This window comes from Vulpes lagopus, chromosome 6, assembly GCF_018345385.1.
Source record: "Vulpes lagopus strain Blue_001 chromosome 6, ASM1834538v1, whole genome shotgun sequence".
Lineage (NCBI taxonomy): Eukaryota > Metazoa > Chordata > Mammalia > Carnivora > Canidae > Vulpes > Vulpes lagopus.
The window spans coordinates 30,087,146-30,094,642 of record NC_054829.1 but is presented as its reverse complement, the minus strand read 5'-3'; positions in this window follow the sequence as shown (position 1 = coordinate 30,094,642).

The window sequence follows — 7,497 nt, the reverse complement described above, 5'->3', positions numbered from 1 at the left end:
ACTTTGTTAAAGTAATATATATGTCTATCACAGTAGGAAATGAGAAAATAACCAAAAAAAAAAAAAAGGAAAAAAATCACATGTAGAAAAAGAATCACCCAAAGACTACCAGCTTGGCTACAACTTGGTGTGTGGGTGGTAGGGACTTGTAAGCTGCAGGAGGGCAGGTCCCTGTCTGTTTCCATTCACAACTGCTTAGAGCCGGGTCCATAGCAGGTCCACCTACTAAATGCATCAAGAGGGAATGGAGTCTAATTGGTGCTACTTTGCTCACCATATATACAAGGGAAGTGGCCTTGCCAAAATATTTTGAGCCATTGAGCCACTTTGATGAGTCATCAGAGTTATCTGACTTATTTTACTTAGCACAATACTCTCTCCTCCACCCATGTTGTTGCAAATGGTAAGATTTCATTCTTTTTATGGCTGAGTAATATTCCATTGTGTATATGCACCACCTCTTCTGTATCCATTCATCTATCGATGTACATTTGGACTGCTTCCTTATCTTGGCTATTGCAGTTAATGCTACTATAAACATAGGGGTGCATGTATCTCTTTGAATTAGTGTTTTGTATTCTTTGGGTAAATACCTAGTAATATGATTACTAGATCGTAGGGTAACTCTATTTTTAACTTTTTGAGGAATCTCCATAGTACTTTCCACAGTGGCTGCACCAATTTGCATTTCTACCAACAGTGTAAGAGGATTCCTATTATCTCCACAGCCTCGTCAATGCTTGTTTCTTGTGTTTCACTTTGAACCTGTCTAATGGCCATATCCATCAGGTGTCTAACCCAATGGTTGAGAGCATGAGCTTGAGTCCACATACCTGGGTCCAAAATCCCATCTTATCTGTGTGTTCCAGGAGAGTAACTCAACATTTCCAAACTACCATTTATTCACTGCAAAATGGGTATAGTAATGTCTCCTTTATAAGGTTGTTGCTGAGAAGTGCCTGGCTGCCTCAGGTGGTGGAGAATGTGACTCTTGATCTCAGGGTCCTGACCTCAAGCCCCACACTGGGCATGATATAAAATACCTAATATAAAATAAGGCTGTTGGTGAGACTTAAATGAGATTAAATATGTTCAGCACGTAGCACAGTGTACCTATGTATCTGATGCAGAGTAAGCGCTCAATAAGTAGCAGGTCATTATTATTGTTCCTAAATTTGGATGAAACAATGAGCACACCCAAGGTTTCTTTTGGCTGATTTCCTTGGTATCTATAGATTATGTCTCTGACTTGGATTTCAGTTCCTCTGCTCCATTTGGAAACAGTGCCCTCTACTTATTTTACCTCTTGTTCTTGGAGATGAGAGGATTTCCGTGATGCTCTGAGAGAGCAGGTAGAAGGCAGGATTGTTTTGTTTACTCGAGGCAAGTTCTGAGAAGGGACCTTAATGCTCACTTCACCTTCTGACCTCTAGACGGCGCCGCTCCTCTGCTTATCTCCCAGCTCTGGCGCTAATCCTCTAAAGTGAGGCCTGAAAACACCAAACCAAATCCCTAAAACCCAGGGATGTGCTGAGTGCCCTTGAAAGACAGTTTCACAAGGCTACTTGAAGACCGCGTCTTCCTCATTTGGGTTGTAGGAGCTGACTTATACCCACACTTCTCTGAGCGGGTGATGCTCTTTTACACTTCCCGGTCTACGCGTAGTATTTACAATACTTGTTCCATGCTACTTTGTGACATGTGACATGAACTCCCTCTTGCCTCACAAAACTCAGCCCAGAAGTCCCTTCCTCACGGAAGCCTTCCCTGATTAGACCTTCATTCTGGGTTGGGCGCCTCACCACTGTGCTTTCACCACACCCTGAGCATTTTGCGTTTGGTAGGAGCTACAGTACCTATTTTTTTTAAAAACATTTTTAAATAGAGAACTTCAGATATTAAAAAATAGAATAAAAGTGATCTAATAACATCAGTCCTGCTGAACTGTAATTTCTGATTTGTCTTATCTGGTTCACCCACTAGACAGTGACTTCTATGAGAGGATCTGTACTTTTTGGCATTTGTCCCCAGCCCCTGTGCCTATTCATAAATACTTAATAAAAATTTGAGGAATAAGCGGAAGTATACTTGTTCCCGTTTCTCTATTCTGCTTCCCCCTTTTTCTTTTTTGGGGAGGCTCTTGCCATCTTGCCTTCGGTCTTTGAGGCAAGCGGGGAGGCAGCTGTGAGCATTGCCAGCAGCACGCAGGACTAAGTGTGGCTTGCTCTGATACCCTCCTATATGACATAGACATGTGACCAAATTTCAGCTCTGTCTTTTTTTACAAACATAATAAATTAGTTAACATCTCAGTGGCGTTATCTGTAAAAAAATAAATAAATAAATGAAATAAAGTAAAGAAAAAAAGGAAATTATGCTTGCTTTGCAGAGCTGTTGTGAGAATCAGATAACATACCCAATTGCTTGGCACATAGTAGGTATACCATAAATGCTACTTTCCTCTCCTGTGGGTTTTCTGTTGATCCCAGGGAAATGACTTCATCCTTGGGGAAGAAGGGCTGTTATTCATTATGCAGCTGGAACAATGACAACATAGATCTTCGGGAAACACCGGCTTCCCCTGCCTGGCATGGGAGGTGGAACGTCAACCTCCCCGCATAGCCAAGCCCTCTGTATCTGACAAAGGGAGGTCAGACTGGCCAAGGGCAACATGAAATGGGGCAGCCAGAGCCCTCCACTGTGCCCTTCCAGTTCTGTTTGGCTTTTCATCCTCCTGTAGTCATTCATCCGACACTCAATGCTCTTGAGTGCCTCCTGTGTGCAGGCCCAGGGCTAGGGGCTCAGGCTGTGCTGAACAGACAGACTTGGCCATGCGCTCACAGAGCCTGCGGTATCTGTGGATGGGGTGGAGGGAGAGGCAGGTGCACATTGCAACAAGGGATAAGAGCAATGAATAAAAAGTGTGGTCTCTGCGAACAAACGACAAGGTAATCTAATGTAGTCTGGGGAACGGGAGGGCTTCCTTGGGGAAGTGACATTGCAGCCCAGATGTTAAGAACCAATGGGAATTCACCAGGCCAGGCATGTGGGGAGAACAGAACCTTCCCATCCTCCTACCCTGAGTATTTTCTCTCCCTGTACACTCATGCAGTGCCCCAGGGGTGCACCCCACCCAGAGCTCTCTCTCTCAAAGCTCTCCTCGGGCCTCCCCCAAAGCCTCCTGGTCTAGAGTCTTCCTCTTATCAAGGAAGTCATCCTAAGATGGAAGCTGAGAAATGTCTTTTCTTCATGGAGCACTTGCCTTCTGCTTAAGGATGCTTACAGAGGAATGGTCTTTTTTTTTTTTTTAATTATTTTTTATTTTTTTAGAGGAATGGTCTTTAAAGAACAAATTCCAAATAGTGAGAATCTTAGGCACTTTCTGGCCAGTGTTTTGGGGGATCACACATGGCTGCAGGCTCTTTCCTGAGCACAGCCTTCTGCCTCACGGAGCAATCTCTCTTCCTTCTCTGTGTCACTGCAGGCCTTAGCTTCTCCCCGTAGGAGCAACCTGGCAACACCCAGAGCCTGTCCTTCCTGACTTGGCACAGCATGAGGTCAGGGCCCAGGGCAGCCCAGGGGATTTGATGAGGGCACACAGGTGTTCAGTTGCCAGGCACCTGGACCCAGATCAGCCCAGCCCAGGGCAGAAAGTGAACTTGACGTCAGCAGTGGCTGAGGTCAGCCCACAGATGGTCTGTGAACCTCAAAAGGAAACGAATGATCACCAAGAATAGAGCCAGTCTGTTTTCATTTCCTTTTCTTGACTAACCTGACAGATCAGGGCAACACTGACCTCAGAAGGTAGGGTCCTGGGTATCCCTTGTGGTTGAGAATGGAGAGGCATGTTCCTTTTTTTTTTTTTTCCTTTTAAGATTTCATTTATTTATTTGAGAAAGAGGGCACCAGCAGAGGAGAAGGGCACAGGGAGAGGGAGAAACAGAATTCCCACTGAGCTGGAAGCCCAATGTAGGGCTTTCCATCCCAGGACCCTGAAATCATGACCTGAGCCAAAGGCAGACACTGAATCGACTGAGCCACCCAGGTGCCCTGAGAAGCATGTTCCTAGTCAGACTATAGCGATATGGCTCACCTCTAGTGATGGTTTTGCCCCAAATATTGTGCCGTTTGAGGGCTTTATGCACAAGTTGGATGTAGACAGTGATCAAAGATGGTGCTAATCTGGGCAGAGAGACAATAAAAATCATTGTTGCTAGGATTTATATGCCAGGCACATCTCACTTTACCACATACCTTTTCCTTTTTTAGTGAATGCTCTCTCGGTGACCCTGAGATGTGGGGATTAGCCAGTTGACAGTTGACACATGAAGAAACAGATTGAGAGGAAGTGAAAGGCCCAAGGCCACATAGCTGGCATTGGTGAGACAGGCTTGGAAAACCATCTGAAGCCCTTCACGAGGAAAAACTCCATTCATTCTCTCACCCATTCACCAGAAATTTACTGAGCTCCTTCCATGTGCTAGGCAGTGTTTAAGGTAAGGAAGACAAAATCCCACTCTTGTGGAGATAAATCCTCGTGAGGAGAATGGGAATAAAGAAGTAAAAAAATTAAAAAGATAATTTCAGGGGCACCTGGGTGGTTCAGGCGGTTAAGTTTCTGACTCTTGATCTCAGCTCAGGTCTTGATCTCATGGTCATGAGTTCAAGCCCCACACTGGGCTCCGCACTAGGCATGGAGCCTACTTTAAAAAAAAAATTAAAAAGGTAATTTCACAGAAGTGCTATAAAAAAATAAGTGGGATAGCAGAGCCATTTAGACTGAATGGTCAGGGAAAGTATCATTAAAAAAGTGACATCAGTGCCAAAAGGAGCCACAGTTGGGAGGATCCAAGGGAAGGTCCTTAGGCAGGAGCAGGTTTAGTACCTTTGGGAAACAGAGTACTGGATTTTAATGGGTTCTAAGGGAGCTGTCCTTCTAGATTGATTTTCAAGAACTTGATTGAGATAAATGAAAGGTTCTGTACTTGGACCTAAACATAGGGCATGATGGACTTGCCTACACCAGCCTGGCTGACAGGGGCCGCAGGTACAGTGATCTGGGAGGGCTAATGTCATCTAGAGTTACTCTGATCAAAGTAGGGTCTAGGGTGCAGGAGCAGATGGATCCTTCCCTCACAGCAGGTTAGACCCAACCTGAGATCTGAGCATACTCTGGGCACTGACTGTACTTTGAGACACTGAGGGACAATAATGTGGCCACACCAGTGTCATGAGCAGGATTCAGAAGATCATCTATCCCAGGTTGAGAGCTGCCTTCAGAAAAATCTAGATCAGTTGGAAAGAGTTACAAGAAATCAGATTTCCTTTTATTTCTTTTTTTCCCTACTGATGAAATGAATATATGCAGATAATTACCAACGTAGAAAAAAATATATAAAGAAAAAGGAAAAGAAATCCCTTTATTCCCATTATCCAGAGGCCATCACTGGTAATATTTTATGTAATTCTTTCTAATACCTTTTCTAGGCTTTTTTTCTTTTCTTTTTTTTAAAGATTTTATTTATTTATTCATAGAGACACAGAGAGAGAGAGAGAGAGACAGAGACACAGGCAGAGGGAGAAGCAGGCTCCATGCAGGGAGCCTGACATGGGACTTGATCCCAGGTCTCCAGGATCATGGGACTCAATCCCAGGTCTCTGGGATCAGGCCCTGGGCCAAAGGAGGTGCTAAACCGCTGAGCCACCTGGGGTTCCCCCTTTTTCTAGGCTTTAAAAAATGTAGGTAAGTCAAACTATGCATATACATGGTTTTGTTGAAGCATATGGATGTGTATAAATGTCCAGAGAAGCAGTGGAGCAAGCAGAGCAGTCAGAAGATGGGCTCTGGAGTTCTTGGCCGGGCCTTAAATCCTGACTCTGTCACACATCAGCTGTCTGACCCATTCCACTTCTTAACCCTGTCACCTGATCTGTAAAACAAAGATTCTATTACCCTGTGACATAGGGTTGTTCGAGGTATAAATGAGCTAATATTTGTAAGCACTAGAAATAGTGCCTGTAATACACCTGCTGCCTAATGCTTGATAAGGGAATATTATCCTTCTTTTGTGGAACACTATATCATAACTAAGACAGTGATATGAAGATGTCTTATGTAAGCATCTATTGTCTGAATAGCCTTACATAGGCTTGTTGCTTGGCCAAGAGCCTGCCTCTCCCATTCCTTCTGCTGTACCCCCTATCCCCCAACTTGTACTCTCTGGCTCTCTCTCAGTCAAATAAATAAAATCTTTAAAAATAAAAATTCAGATTGGCTCAAGCCATGCTATCTCTGCAAAGATATTCAAAGACTAATTAACTGTGGTTGTCTCTGGGGAGGGGAACCAGTTGCTGAAGAATCCCTTCTCCCTGCCCCCTCCCCATGCCTCCCAGAGAAGATCAAACTGAAAATGAGCTGGGCTACCTTGTGAGGTATAAGACTCTATGTTTTTATTTTATTTCATTTTATTTTGTTTTTGAGAGGGAGAGAGAGAAAGAGCCTGAGCAGAGAGAGAGGGGCAGCAGGAGAGGGAGAAAGAATCCCAAGCAGACTCTACGTCCAGTACAGAACCCGACACAGGGCTAGATATAGCGATCATGACCTGAGGCTCTCAGTTTATTTGTTTGTTTGTTTGTTTAAGATTTATTGACTTATTTTAGAGGGAGGGGAGGAGCAAAGGCAGAGGGAGAGAATCTCAAGCAGACTCCCTACTGAGCAAGGAGTTGAATGTTTAACCAACTGAGGGACCCCATGAGGCTCTCCATTTTTAAAATGTTTGGACATCAGCCAGATAATTGTATCTTCTGTAGCAGGTTCTGGCAATTCAGAGTAGAGGACCATGGCTGCATGAGAAGGGGCATGTTCTACCTAAAGACACTCAGTTAAATACTTTTGTACACTATGCTGGGCACACATTTTAGACCTCCAAGACAGCCCAGAGATCACTGGAAGAGTTAGCTCTGTGCATGCATATGGCTGGCTGGCTGGCTGGCTGGGTGGATACAGACTCCATCTGAGCCCCAGATTCTTCCAAGGCCAAATTCTTCTTGCAAATGCCCTCACGTGTGGAATGAAGAGGAGGCAATACTATGAAAGCCTCACCAAAGTGGTAGGGAGTGGGGTGGCCCACAGAGGGCCTTCCTGTGGGGACAGAGCATATTTTGGCTCAGTCCAGCGCCAGCTGCATGGGCATGAGAACTGTGAAGCCTCATGGAGCCGCACATTTGGTATAACCCTGCCCTCCGTTTAATGTATTTCTCTTTTCATCTTGGAATTCTATTTATTTTATTTTATTTTTAAGTAATCTCTATACCTAACATGGGGCTTGAACTTATAACCCTAAGATCAAGAGTTGCATGCTCCACTGACTAAGTCAGCCAGGTGCCCCTCATCTTGGAATTCTTAACAATTTTTAAGCAAGGAGCCTCATATTTTCATTTTGCACTGGGTCCTGCAAATTATGTAGCCAGTCCTGTCCCTGTTGATTAGAGGAGAGC